Here is a 14,833-nt window from a genome sequence, read left to right as displayed (position 1 = left end):
CCAAGGGCCTACCAGCACCAGGGATTGGGTTAATAAACTAATTATAAAAAAGCTGTGGGCTGGGCCTGTGGCTCAGTGGTAACGCACTTGCCTGACATGTGTGAGACACTGGGTTTGATTCTCAGCACTGTATATAAAGAAATAAAGTAAAGGTCTATCAACAAAGAAAAAAATGTTTAAAAAAAAGAAAGAAAAAGCTACAGAGATATGGGAACATGTTTATAACGTAATATAATGACAAAAGGGAACTAAAAACAGGGTAGGAAATGTACGACGTGATTACAACTCCAAGAAATCTGTAGGATGCAGCTTGGTGTCACACAGTGGTTTTAGGGTTTCCTATTTTTAGATAAAGGCTCTTTCTTTCAGTGAAATCTTAGATGCCTAAAATATAAAACAGAAAAAAGCAGAGATGTTCTGCCTTACTTAGGGGTGGGGCCAGAGCCTGCCCACCCTTCTCTTTGCCGTTCTCCTCCCTGTCCTCTGCACCACTCCACACTCCCAAGCTTCAAGGCCAACCACTGTGGCGTCTCACAGGATTATTTGAAAATCCCCAAAATAGACTTCTGGTTAAACACTGCAGCTTAAAAACATGTATTTTCCTTTGGTCTCTCTCAAAGTGCACTAAAATAACAGCAAAGAAGCCAGAAGGCTTAAGTCCACAGGACAAAGAGGATGGATGAGTAAGGAGTCCATTCAACTCATTTTTGGAAGATAGAATAGACAGGGGCTGGATGAGTGGGGACTAACCCAGCAAAGCTGAGGAGGTGGACACCCGAGCATCTGCAGCCGGGGAGCTGGTTCATGGCACAGCACCCTGGAGAGGCACCAGATTATTCTGAGAGGGAAGGCGAGAGGCAGGGCTGGAAATGAGAGGTTTATGGAAAGTCTTGTGAAGAAGTAGTTGGACCCGGATTCCTTCCTCATTTCTCAGAGACCTCCCTCTGGTCCCAGCAGAGGCCAGGTTGTCTCTAGATAAAGTGAATCACAAGAGGCAGACTCCGGCACACAGGCCAGCCAGGGGTGGTGGGGACACCCCACTGGAAGAGGAGAATTAACTTTTTGGTTGGCTTAAAGTGCTACACCAAAGGATCAAGCTAATAATCAAAATGGAGTCATGTACGCTGAAGTTCCTGTCACCAAGTTTATCTGACCTTAGGAGAGAGGATTAGAGAGATAATAACTAAGTTTCTGAAATAGGTCAGTTTCAGTTGGCAGGATAATGAAATCCCCTCTTCCTTAATCCTTACCCCAAAGAAGTGACCTGAAATAATCTACTATTAGCTAATCAATTATTTTCTTTTTGTTCTGTCTTCTGTCCTCATCTTACAAGAAAAGTAAATTGAAATGACCAATCCGCTTTCTTCAGCCTCTCTCTCCGTCTACAAAACAGACATCTTCTGCTGGGCTCACTGGAATACTCTCTCAATTTTTTTTCTTTTTCATATCACTATTTTAATTTTTCATTTAGGCCAAGTATGTTGCAGGTTAAAAAATTATTTAGATAAGTGCATGTATGAATATGTAGCGACAAATCCCATCATTATATACAACTATAATGCACCAATAAACAATGTGGAAAAAAATTTATAAAGAAGTTTAGACAAGATACATAAGCAATACTTTACACTTTAATACAAACTTTAGGACACAGAGTATAACAATGTTCTCTATTTTACTTTTCAAATTCACATTTTTATTTGAAATATATCTATGAAACAAAACAGATCTTGCAACAAAAGCAACATTATTAGGAGAGCTTTTTTTAAAAAAATGGTTTTAGTGAAGTCAATTTTCCCCATTAAGTAGTTATAGGGAGGAATTTAGCACACTTTTATGGTTTTTGCAGACAACCAAGAATGTGGGATTGATAAAGAAATGTTATAGATAAATCCCACTAAACATTCAAGATAAAAGGACTGACTTTTGATTTAAACCTAAATAAAAAAATAAATGTTGAAAATATATTTTAAAATCCCTTCCAGCCATTATGAACACATTTCTTTATGCCTTCACAAAGCAAGTCCCAGTGCTCTGTGCTTCCATAGATCTGCCTGTTGGGACAACCATTCATCACCATCTTCCTTAACACACGTCTTTGCATGAACCCAGCCATTGGCCTGGCCAAGTACCTCTCTCTAGCTGATACCACAGTTTCCTCACTGTTCTGCTTGCAAACTTGCTCACTGTCTCGGTGGTCTCCCTTGTTCTTGGCCTTGCCCTTGCTTTTCTTCTGAGAGTCTGTATTTTGCTCCCAGTCATGTTTCAGGACAAGAGGGTTTCTCCTGGTTTCTTTCTTTGTCCTCTTCCATGTTTCTCGTTTTGCTGGATCTTTCCTGGTCAAGAAACTCATCTCTTTTTTAATAAGATATCTTTTTTTTTAATATCTTTATTTTGTTTTTATGTGGTGCTGAGAATCGAACCCAGTGCCCCACGCGTGCTAGGCGAGTGCGCTACCAATTGAGCCACATCCCCAGCCCCAAGAAACTCATCTCTTGTCCTAGAATTTGGGCTGCCTTCCTTTCTGTCTTGATTTCTTTCTGAAGATGGAGGGCTTATTTCTTGTTTTTCCTTATCTCTGTACTTATCATTTCTGTATCTTCCTCACTTTTATGTATTCTTTTTTGTTTTGCTTTTCTGTTCTTTCTCAATGTATCATTAGATTGCCTACCTCTTTCTTGTTCTCCAGAGGAATATTTCTCCCAGTCTTTCTCCCTTTTCCATTCTCTGTTGCTTCTTTCTCTCTGCTCTCTTCTCTTCAATATATCTTCTTGTTCATGCCTCTTCCCGTGGGAATCTCTATGACTGGCCTCTCTAGGCCAGAGAGAATTCTTTTCTGTTTGGTGGTCCCAGTTAATGGAATAATTCTCCTGGTTAACCAGGAGTGGTGGTGCACACCTGTAATTCTAGTAGCTGGGGAGCCTGAGGAGAGTTCAAATCCAGCCTCAGCCACTTAGTCAGGCCCTAAGCAACTCAGGGAGACCCCGTTTCTAATACAATAGAAAACAAGTGCTGGGGATGTGGCTCAGTGCTTAAGTGCCCCTGGGTTCAATCCCTGGTACCAAAATACTACTATTACTATTACCACTACTGCTACTACTACCAATAATAATAATTCCCCTGGACTCCAGATTGCCTCTCTCAGGATGGATCTGCCCTTTTCTAGTGTTCTCTTGACTTGGAACTTTTGGTGTAGTTTTTTGGTACCATGTCCTCTTTCTTCACTAGATGACCATGAATGAGCTTAATTCCTGTGATGCCTGGGGTAGTTCTTAGAGGTCTCTGTGACCTTCTCTCTTCTGCACTTCATTTTATTTTCTCCCGTCTCATCACCCTTGCTGCTCATAGCATCAAGGTCACTGTCTGCATCCGGGTTTTCCTCCTACTTCCACCGGTTTGGATGATGCATTTCTCCTGTGGTACTCTATTCTCTGAATTCACTTATTGGAGTAACCTATTGATTTCTTGTCCCTTATCCCACACCTAGCTTCACACAATCTGCAGTTAGTACTTCCTCTTCCCCAACTGCTTGATTTAGTAGATGCCTCTCAAATTCACCGAGCTCTTTCCACTTGGTTACATCTAATGTGCAGCAACTCTCTTTCTAAATAAGATGTCACAAATGCCTCTCCATCATCAAATTCTCCCCTTTCCGTTTCTCCTTCCTTCTGTATTTTCTTTTCTATTCCTCCTTCCCATTCTTTTATTTTTCTGATCTCCATTGTAAATATACTTGAGCTTCCAGTCTTTTCCCAAAAGCAATTTAGAATTACTTTCCTTCTTTTTCTCCTGCATTTCACTGTAAATACTGTCACAGCAGAATCTCCTGCAGCCTCTGGATGAAGGGAAAGGAAGGAAAGAGAGACGGGTAAGCGAGAAATGAAAGATGGAGACCAGGCAGAGATACACACGAGAGTTTATTTGTCAGAGCTGGCAAATAAAGGCCATCCCTCTATAGAGAGGAGAGAGGCCCTCAGATGTCCGGGTGTTCAGCTTTTGTGGGGCAGGGGTTTGGAGTTGTAGCCTGGCGCTATGGGCTAGGCTGGGGGTGCTTGTGTCAGAGCTAGGCGGGTGGGAATAGCATGGTTTTGGCTTAGGTCAATGGTACCATGGGGCTTTCCAGAGTCAAGGGGTCCTGTCCTTCTGGGATTGGCTTAGGGTTACCATGGGATAGGTCACTAATGGGGGTGGGAGGAATTGGGGTAAGAGGAAGTGCAGGAAAGGGAAATTTATCTCATAAGATGGCAGTTAACATTTAATTGTTGATGTACCTTTTTTTTTTTTTTTAATGTGGTGCTGAGGATCGAACCCAGTGCCTCACACATGTTAGGCAAGCACTCTGCCACTCAGCCCCAGCCCCAGCCCCCAGGCGGTTAATGTTTAAGATGGCTGCTCAGATGTTAAATCTTAAGTCCCTATACTGGAATTCCCAGCGTGGTCTGTTTCCTGGCCTGCTCCTCATCAGCTCTGAAGGACCTCCCTCCCAAGGTGGTCTACCCAGAGTCACCATCTTGCTGATGTGAAGCAGCCACTTAACTCTATCTATAGAATGAAGTGTTGCTTGATTCTGGAACCGAAAATAAAGTAATTAAGATTGTGAAGCTAAATTGCTGTAATTTTGTCCTTTCACAGATTCCACATTTTCTCCTCCATTGTAAAGAAAGTACCTCTCAAATAAAAATGAAGTGAAACATAAGAGAAGAGAGGAGAGGAGAGAGATCAGTTGTGTGTCCTGGGGGTGTTGAGGCCCTGGTCCTCCTTGAAGTTCCTGGCTCTGGTTCTGCAAATGGCTAACGTTTCCTTTAACTCTGTGAACTCTCCAGTCTCCTTCCGCCTTAGCCTTTTCAGTCTGGGTGGTTTAGATAGCCATCTACTTCCTCATGGTGTTGGGGCCTGGGAGGCTGAGCGAGGTCCCAGTGGGTAGCTTGGGTTCCACCCTGAGGCCTCTCCCTGGCTGCATTCTGTCTACTCTCTATCTCACAAGGCCTTCCCTCCTTGGTGCCTGGGTCCTAACCCGCCTCCTAATGAAGACACCAGTCAGATTGGACCTGGGCCCCCCTGATGACTTGTTTACTTTAATGACTTCTTTAAATGCCCTGTCTCCAAATAGACTCATATTCTGAGGTGCTGGAGAGTAGAACAACACATAAATTCGTCAGAGCAGGGAAGTGGGGCACAATTCAGCCTATAACATTTTCTGTTAGGGGGGCAGCAAATAGCTTATTAAAATAACTTCAGCTATTTCAAATTTAGTTTCTGGCACTGATTTACCAATCACTTGGAGCTTGTACATTGCCTCAAGGACATTCTGGTTTTTCTTAGTTGTTACTTAAATCTTCACTGCTATGCACCTCTTCTAATGTATGTTCCTTAAGATGGAAAGTAGATTCCAGTTGGCACGGCCTATAGAGCCAGATGGATGGTCAGGTTGGCAGAGTTCTACTTATCTGCCTGGCCTGGGGTAAGTCCACAACTTCCTTAACTGTAAAATGGGGATGATGGTAAGAGTGATATTCATTCACTGGGTTGTCTTGAAGGTTACACGTGTTGATGAATATAAAGCACTTAGAACAGAGAATGGTGGATGGTGAGCATTATGGAAAGTATGTGCTTATAATTTATTCACTCAATGGTTTCTGAGGGGAATAACTATGTGCCTGGTAGATTCTTAGAAAATATTTATTAGTTTTTTTTTTTTTTAATTTTTTATTGTGGGTTGTTCAAAACATTACAAATTTCTTGACATATCATATTCCACACTTTGATTCAAGTGGGTTATGAACTCCCACCTTCACCCCATACACAGATTGCAGAATCACATCAGTTACACATCCATTGATTTACAAATTGCCATACTAGTGTCTGTTGTGCTCCACTGCCTTTCCCATCCTCCACCCTCCCCCCTCCCCACCTCTCCCCTCCCCTCCCCTCCTCTCTCTCTACCTCCTCCACTGTATAACCCTGAGGGTCTCCTTCCATTACCATGCAATTTCCCTTCTCTCTCCCTTTCCCTCCCACCTCTCATCCCTGTTAAATGTTAATATTCTTCTCCTGTTCTTCGTCCCTACACTGTTCTTAGTTACTCTCCTTATATCAAAGAAGATATTTGGCATTTGTTTTTTAGGGATTGGCTAGCTTCACTTAGAATAATCTGCTCTAATGCCATCCATTTCCCTGTAAATTCTATGATTTTGTCATTTTTTAATGCAGAGTAATACTCCATTGTGTATAAATGCCACATTTTTTTTATCCATTCGTCTATTGAAGGGCATCTAGGTTGGTTCCACAGTCTTGCTATTGTGAACTGTGCTGCTATGAACATCGATGTAGCAGTGTCCCTGTAGCATGCTCTTTTTAGGTCTTTAGGGAATAGACCAAGAAGGGGAATAGCTGGGTCAAATGGTGGCTCCATTCCCAGCTTTCCAAGAAATCTCCATACTGCTTTCCAAATTGGCTGCACCAATCTGCAGTCCCACCAGCAATGTACAAGTGTACCCTTTTCCCCACATCCTCGCCAGCACTTGTTGTTGTTTGACTTCATAATGGCTGCCAATCTTACTGGAGTGAGATGGTATCTTAGGGTGGTTTTGATTTGCATTTCTCTGACAGCTAGAGATGTTGAGCATTTTTTCATGTACTTGTTGATTGACTGTATGTCCTCCTCTGAGAAGTGTCTGTTCAGGTCCTTGGCCCATTTGTTGATTGGGTTGTTTGTTTTCTTATTGTCTAATTTTTTGAGTTCTTTGTATACTCTGGATATTAGGGCTCTATCTGAAGTGTGAGGAGTAAAGATTTGTTCCCAGGGTGTAGGCTCCCTATTTACCTCTCTTATTGTTTCTTTTGCTGAGAAAAAACTTTTTAGTTTGAGTAAGTCCCATTTGTTGATTCTAGTTATTAACTTTTGTGCTATGGGTGTCCTATTGAGGAATTTGGAGCCCGACCCCACCGACTGTAGATTGTAGCCAACTTTTTCTTCTATCAGACGGCGTGTCTCTGATTTGATATCAAGCTCCTTGATCCATTTTGAATTCACTTTTGTGCATGGCGAGAGAAAGGGATTCAGTTTCATTTTGTTGCATATGGATTTCCAGTTTTCCCAGCACCATTTGTTGAAGATGCTATCCTTCCTCCATTGCATGCTTTTAGCCCCTTTATCAAATATAAGATAGTTGTAGTTTTGTGGATTGGTTTCTGTGTCCTCTATTCTGTACCATTGGTCCACCCGCCTGTTTTGGTACCAGTACCATGCTGCTTTTGTTACTATTGCTCTGTAGTATAGTTTGAAGTCTGGTATCACTCTACCGCCTGATTCACACTTCCTGCTTAGCATTGTTTTTGCTATTCTGGGTCTTTTATTTTTCCATATGAATTTCATGATTGCTTTCTCTATTTCTACAAGAAATGCCGTTGGGATTTTGATTGGCATTGCATTAAACCTATAGAGAACTTTTGGTAATATCGCCATTTTGATGATGTTAGTTCTGCCTATCCATGAACAGGGTATATTTTTCCATCTTCTAAGATCTTCTTCTATTTCTCTCTTTAGGGTTCTGTAGTTTTCATTGTATAAGTCTTTCACCTCTTTTGTTAGGTTGATTCCCAAGTATTTTATTTTTTTTGAAGATATTTTGAATGGAGTGGTTGTCCTCATTTCCAATTCAGAGGATTTGTCGCTGATATACAGGAATGCCTTTGATTTATGCGTGTTGATTTTATATCCTGCCACTTTGCTGAATTCATTTATTAGCTCTAATAGTTTCTTTGTAGAGCCTTTTGGGTCTGCTAGGTATAGAATTATATCATCTGCAAATAGTGATAATTTAAGTTCTTCTTTTCCTATTTTTATGCCTTTAATTTCTTTCGTCTGTCTAATTGCTCTGGCCAGTGTTTCGAGAACTATGTTGAACAGAAGTGGTGAGAGAGGGCATCCCTGTCTAGTTCCAGATTTTAGAGGGAATGCCTTCAGTTTTTCTCCATTCAGAATGATGCTAGCCTGAGGCTTAGCATAGATTGCTTTTACAATATTGAGGTATGTTCCTGTTATCCCTAGTTTTTCTAGAGTTTTGAACATAAAGGGATGCTGTACTTTGTCAAATGCTTTTTCCGCATCTATCGAGATGATCATATGGTTCTTATTTTTAAGTCTATTGATGTGGTGAATAACATTTATTGATTTCCGTATATTGAACCAGCCTTGCATCCCAGGGATGAATCCTACTTGATCATGGTGTACAATTTTTTTGATATGTTTTTGTATCCGATTCGCCAGAATTTTATTGAGGATTTTTGCATCTAGGTTCATTAGAGATATTGGTCTGTAGTTTTCTTTCTTTGAAGTGTCTTTGTCTGGTTTAGGTATCAGGGTGATGTTGGCCTCATAGAATGAATTTGGAAGTTCTCCCTCCTTTTCTATTTCCTGAAGTAGCTTGAAAAGTATTGGTATTAGTTCTTCTTTAAAGGTTTTGTAAAATTCTGCTGTATACCCATCTGGACCTGGGCTTTTCTTAGTTGGTAGTCTTTTTATGGTTTCTTCTATTTCCTCAATTGATATTGGTCTGTTTAGGTTTTCTATATCCTCCTGACTCAATCTGGGCAGATCATATGACTTAAGAAATTTATCTATGCCTTCACTATCTTCTAATTTGTTGGAGTATAAGGATTCAAAATAGTTTTTGATTATCTTCTGTATTTCTGAAGTGTCTGTTGTGATATTGCCTTTTTCATCCCGTATGCTAGTAATTTGAGTTCTCTCTCTTCTTCTCTTCGCTAGCATCGCTAAGGGTCTGTCGATTTTGTTTATTTTTTCAAAGAACCAACTTTTAGTTTTGTCAATTTTTTCAATTGTTTCTTTTGTTTCGATTTCATTAATTTCAGCTCTGATTTTAATTATTTCTTGCCTTCTACTTCTTTTGCTGTTGTTTTGCTCTTCTTTTTCAAGGATTTTGAGATGAAGTATGAGATCATTTATTTGTTGGTTTTTTCTTTTTTTAAGGAATGAACTCCAAGCAATGAATTTTCCTCTTAGAACTGCTTTCAATGTGTCCCATAGATTCCGATATGTTGTGTCTGTGTTTTCATTTATCTCTAAGAATTTTTTAATTTCCTTCTTGATGTCTTCTATAACCCATTGATCATTCAGTAACCTATTGTTCATTCTCCAAGTGATGTATGCTTTTTCCTTCCTTCTTTTATCGTTGATTTTCAGTTTCATTCCATTATGATCAGATAAGATGCATGGTATTATCTCTACTCCTTTATATTGTCTAAGAGTTGCCCTGTGACATAATATATGATCTATTTTTGAGAAGGATCCATGTGCTGCTGAGAAAAAAGTGTAACTGCTTGATGTTGGGTGGTATATTCTATATATGTCCATTAGGTCTAGGTTATTAATAGTGTTATTGAGTTCTATAGTTTCCTTATTCAACTTTTGTTTGGAAGATCTGTCCAGTGGCGAGAGAGGTGTGTTGAAGTCTCCCATGATTATGGTATGGTGGTCTATTAGACTCTTGAACTTGAGAAGAGTTTGCTTGACGAACATAGCTGCACCATTTTTTGGGGCATAAATATTTATGATTGTTATGTCTTGTTGGTGTATGGTTCCCTTAAGCAGTATGTAGTGTCCCTCTTTATCTCTTTTGATTAACTTTGGCTTGAAATCTATTTTATTTGATATGAGTATGGACACTCCTGCTTGTTTCCGAAGTCCATATGAGTGATATGATTTTTCCCAACCTTTCACCTTCAGCCTATGTAAGTCTTTTCCTATCAAATGCGTCTCCTGTAGGCAGCATATTGTTGGGTCTTGTTTTGTGATCCATTCTACTAGCCTGTGTCTCTTAATTGGTGAGTTTAAGCCATTAACATTTAGGGTTATTATTGAGATATGGGTTGTTCTTCCAGCCATATTTGTTTATTTCTGTTACTAAACATGGTTTGTTTTCCTCTTTGATTATTCCCCCCCCCTTTACTGTCCTACCTCCCACTGTTGGTTTTCATTGTTATTTTCCATTTCCTCTTCCTGTAATGTTTTGCCGAGGATGTTTTGAAGAGATGGTTTTCTAGCTGCGAATTCTTTAAACTTTTGTTTATCGTGGAAGGTTTTAATTTCATCCTCCATCCTGAAGCTTAATTTCGCTGGATACACAATTCTTGGTTGGAACCCATTTTCTTTCAGTGTTTGAAATATGTTATTCCAGGATCTTCTAGCTTTCAGAGTCTGTGTTGAAAGATCAGCTGTTATCCTGATTGGCTTACCCCTAAATGTAATCTGCTTCCTTTCTCTTGTAGCTTTTAAAATTCTCTCCTTATTCTGTATGTTGGGCATCTTCATTATAATGTGTCTAGGTGTGGATCTCTTATGATTTTGCACATTCGGCGTCCTGTAGGCTTCTAGGATTTGGGATTCTGTCTCATTCTTCAAGTCTGGGAAGTTTTCTTGTATTATTTCATTGAATAGACTTCTCATTCCTTTGGTTTGGAGCTCTGTACCTTCCTGTATCCCAATGACTCTTAAGTTTGGTCTCTTAATGTTATCCCATATTTCTTGGATGTTCTGCTCATGGTTTCTTAACAGTCTTGCTGAGCTGTCTATGTTCTTTTCCAGTTGAAATACTTTGTCTTCATTGTCTGATGTTCTATCTTCTAAGTGTTCTACTCTGCTGGTAGTATTCTCCATTGAGTTTTTAAGTTGGTTTATTGCTTCCTGCATTTCTAGGATTTCTGTTTGTTTGTTTTTTATAACCTCTATCTCCCTGTATAGTTGATCCTTTGCTTCCTGGATTTGTTTGCGTAATTCGTTGTCGAAGTGATCTTTCATTGTCTGATTTTGCTGTTTAATGTCTTCCTTGATACTCCAGATCATCTGAAGCATGTATATCCTGAATTCTTTATCTGACATTCCATCTGCTGCAGCTGTTACCTCTTCTAAAGTTGCGTTGACCTGCATTGCTTGTGGTCCTTTCTTTCCTTGTCTTTTCATACTGCTTGCGTATCTTTCCTGCAGGTGCGGGCGGCGGCTCTGCTCTCTCCTTATTCCAATTGGGGTGTCGTGGCTACCACGCCGGCAGGTCACTGGGCCTGTTCTGGGAGCTGGCGGCGGCTCTGTTCTGCCCCTACTCCAATTGGGGTGACGAGTGTACCACGCCGGCAGGCCACCGGGCCTGATCCGCCGGTCGGTTGCAGGTTTGCCTACCCTGCAGGCGCGGGCGGCGGCTCTACCCTGCCCCTACTGCAAATGGGGTGACGTGTCTGTCGTACCGGCAGGCCACTGGGCCTGTCCCGCTGGTCGGTCGCAGATCTGCCCACCTTTCGGGCACGGGTGGAGGCTCTGCTCTGCCCCTACTCCAATTGGGGTGTCGTGACTACCCCGCCTGCAGGACGCTGGGCCTGTTCCTGGCACGGGCGGCGACTCTGCTCTGCCACTACTCCAATTAGGGTGGTGTTTGTACCACGCCGGCAGGCTCCTGGGCCTGATCCGCCGGTCTGTTGTAGGTCTGCCTACCTTGGAGGCGCGGGTGGCGGATCTGCCCTGCCCCTCCTACCACGCCTGCGGACCCCTGGGCCTGATCTGCAGGTTGATCACTGGTCTGCTCACCCTGCGGGCACGGGTGGTGGTTCCGCTCCGCCCCCACTCCAATTGGGGTCACGTGACCACCACACCGGCAGGGCCTGGTCCGGGCGTGGGAGAAGGATCTGCTCTGCCCCTACTCCAGTTGGGGTGACGTGTGTACCACACTGGCAGGCCACTGGGCCTGACCCACCAGGCTGTCACAGGTCTGTTTACCTTGCAAGCGCGAACCGCGGCTCTGCCCTGCCCCTCCTACCACGCCCATGTACCACTGGGTCGCGGGTCTGCCCACCTTGCGGTTGCGGGTGGCGGCTCCACTCCGCCCCCTCTCCAATTGGGGTCATGCGGTCACCACGCTGGCGAGCCACTGGGCCTGCTCCGGGCGCTGGCGGCGGCCCGGCTCCTTCCCTCTGGCTCGACGACAAATTGAGGAGACTCGGGTGACTGTGCCTCACCCCCCCTACCAGGAGACCAACTGCTTATGTCACCACTGGTATTGATGAAGTTCCCTCCTCCGCCGCTTTCTGCAGACATCAGATCTCTGCCATGTTGGTATCCTATGCGAATGGCAGCATTTCGTTCCCCTTGCCGGGCAACCAAAGCACCGGGTGAGTCCTGACCGGCCCTCAGCAGGACCCGGACCGAGAAGCAGTTTCCGCGGGCTCCTAGCCCCGGGCCAGGGAAGTTCCGGGAGCCGGAACTCGGCCGCTCCGTGCCCTGTGTAAGCTCCTATAAATGTAAGCTCCAAGAAGCAGTCCCCGCGGGCTCAGTTCCGGAGCCGTAATTCGGCTGCTTAGTGCTTGTTGTATGCTCTGGTAGGCGCAGGGTCCAAGAAGCAGCCTCCGCAGGCTCAGCAGCCCTGGGCCAGGGCGGTTCCGGGAGCCGGAACTCGGCCGCCCCGCGCTGGGTATTCACTCCGATAAGATCAGGTTCTAAGAAGCACCCAGGCGCTGAGCCCTAGCAATCTGTCTGCAAGCTGCAGGCGAATTGCAGCCTGAAATTACCTGTTCTATGGCTGAATGAGCTGCGATCAGTCGAAAACAGCGGTGGTGACGTCAGTTTACCAACATGGTGGCTGCTGGCCTCCTCTGTGGTCTGACCGGTGTGGAGAACCGAGATGGACCGCTTCCTTCCCCCGTCTCGAACCCAGAATTCAGCCCTGAGTACGGTGCTTGCGCGGCTGGCAGAAACTGCAGCGCTGTATCCCTGCGTCTCTATCCCAGCGCACGCTGCAGATTCTAGCCTCGGGCCGATTTGCTGAATAAGCAGTGCGACAAACCTCTCGCGTTTGAGTCCCCGTAGCTGATCCTCGTGCGATGGAAATCCTTCCTCCAGGTTCCGGAGCACCCCACTATTGCTGGAAATTCCTAACAAGATATCCTTTAGCCGTCCTGACTTGTCATACTCCCACACAGTGAAGCAGCACACGGGGGCAATGCACTCCCCTCGCCGCCATCTTTTCTCGACCAGTTTTTTTTTTTTTAAGATTTATTTTTTAGTTGTAGTTGGATACAATACGTTTATTTATTTATTTTTATGTGGTGCTAAGGATCGAACCCTGGGCCTCACACGTGCTAGGCGAGCACTCTACTGCTGAGCCACAAGCCCAGCCCTTATTAATTTTCTTATACGTAGATATGTTGTAATAAGTAATTCTTCAAGTTTTCCTCAAGGCGTTATTAATCGGTATGTTGTTATCTGCCTACGTAATGACATCTTTATAATATTCTTTCCCATTGTTTAGCCAATGGCCATTAATAAACAGATGTGGCTCTGAAGCTCTTAAATACTTTCAGCAATTTGATATGATAAGCACATATAGAGCCATTTTCTTGTACATTGTGATAAGAACAAAATTCTTATCTGAGATGCCTTAAATTTAATTACAAGAGAAGATAGAGGGGAGGATAGATTAATCAGCTAACAGCTAAAATCCAACCAGTAAGACAGTTTCACATTCTGATTGTACGTTAAAATTTTGACTTAAATTCCGTCACAGTGACCACCAGGTGCCACTGCATCCTGTTTATAGAGATGCTTTCCGGACTGTTCACCCCCAACCAATCCAGAAGCAACAAGTACTTCTCCTATAGATTGTTCTCCAATTCAAATTTCACTGATTTGCATTATCTCAACCCCTTTTGTCTTATAGCCAATGAGAGTTCAGTGTAAACTAATAATGTTTATTTATGTTGTAGTGGTGGGGATGGAACTAGGTCCTTGTTCAGGCTAGGCAAGCGCTCCACCACTGAGCTACAGCCCTAGCCCTTTTTACTTTATTTTGAGACAGAGTCTTGTTAAATTGCCCAGGCTGGTCTTGAACTTACGATCCACCTGCCTCAGACTTCCAAGTTTCTGGGATTACTGGTGTGGACCACGACATCCACGCAATGTAAACTAGTTATGTTTTTCTTCTCCAAATTTTAACTACAAAAATGCTTTTGGCCCTTGGATTTGGCAGACATGCTTCCAGCTACCATCTAGCCTTGCTGCCCCAAGTTCCCCTAAGTGGGAACTTGTCCCACAACCTGTTTTTTTTTTTTTTTTCTGGCTGGCATTTATGGCTGCATAAATCCTTTTATTCCAGAGAACTCTCAGCTTCAAGAACTTTGGTTGAATAATCTGTTCTTTAGGACGAAGGTGGAGGTGGAAACCAGGATTGCTGACTTCTGATCCTTGCGGTACCCTTATACTATGAGACCTTGGACGAAAGTCTTATGCTTTCTGGGTTCTGGCTTCTTTATTTACAAACTGAGCTGAATTGGCGTGAACATACTGAATATACAAAAATATGAAAAATTGTACTCTATGTGTAATAAAAATTGTAATGCATTCCACTGTCATGTATTTAAAAAAATAAAAATCAATAATATAAAAAAAAACTGAGGCTGGACTGTGTAATTTTTAGTATCTTTAGCAATATATTCTACCTATCTTTGAAAGAATACCTTATGTGAGCAGCCCCAAAGCCCTAACAGTTACATTTTCCCTCCTTTCTTACCTCGAGTGTAATGGTGACTTTGGTGTTTGGAAATTCTGAAACATATTAGATGCATTCCTGGGCATCAGTTATATTGAATGGAAAGAAAATTATTAAAATTTGGTGAAGGTTGATATCAGTATATTTTTAATTAGTATATTTTTAATAAGTTAAGATATTTTTTTTCTTTCTTTTTGTTTTCTAGTGCTAGGGATCAAACTTTTGGCCTTACACTTGCTAGGCAAATGCTCTACCACTGAGTTGCATCTGTCTTCTAAACATTT

At 42.7% G+C, this 14,833-nt stretch overlaps 1 pseudogene; it reads right to left on the bottom strand.

Annotated features, from left to right (window-relative positions):
* Nucleotides 1–2,012: 2,012 nt before the first annotated feature.
* LOC114091407 (nuclear speckle splicing regulatory protein 1-like) lies at nucleotides 2,013–13,952 on the bottom strand (annotated as a pseudogene).
* Nucleotides 13,953–14,833: the final 881 nt, after the last annotated feature.

Source organism: Marmota flaviventris, chromosome 8 (assembly GCF_047511675.1).
Source record: "Marmota flaviventris isolate mMarFla1 chromosome 8, mMarFla1.hap1, whole genome shotgun sequence".
Classification (NCBI taxonomy): domain Eukaryota; kingdom Metazoa; phylum Chordata; class Mammalia; order Rodentia; family Sciuridae; genus Marmota; species Marmota flaviventris.
The sequence above is the reverse complement of the archived record's forward strand: the minus strand, read 5'-3'. Positions and strand labels throughout refer to the sequence as shown.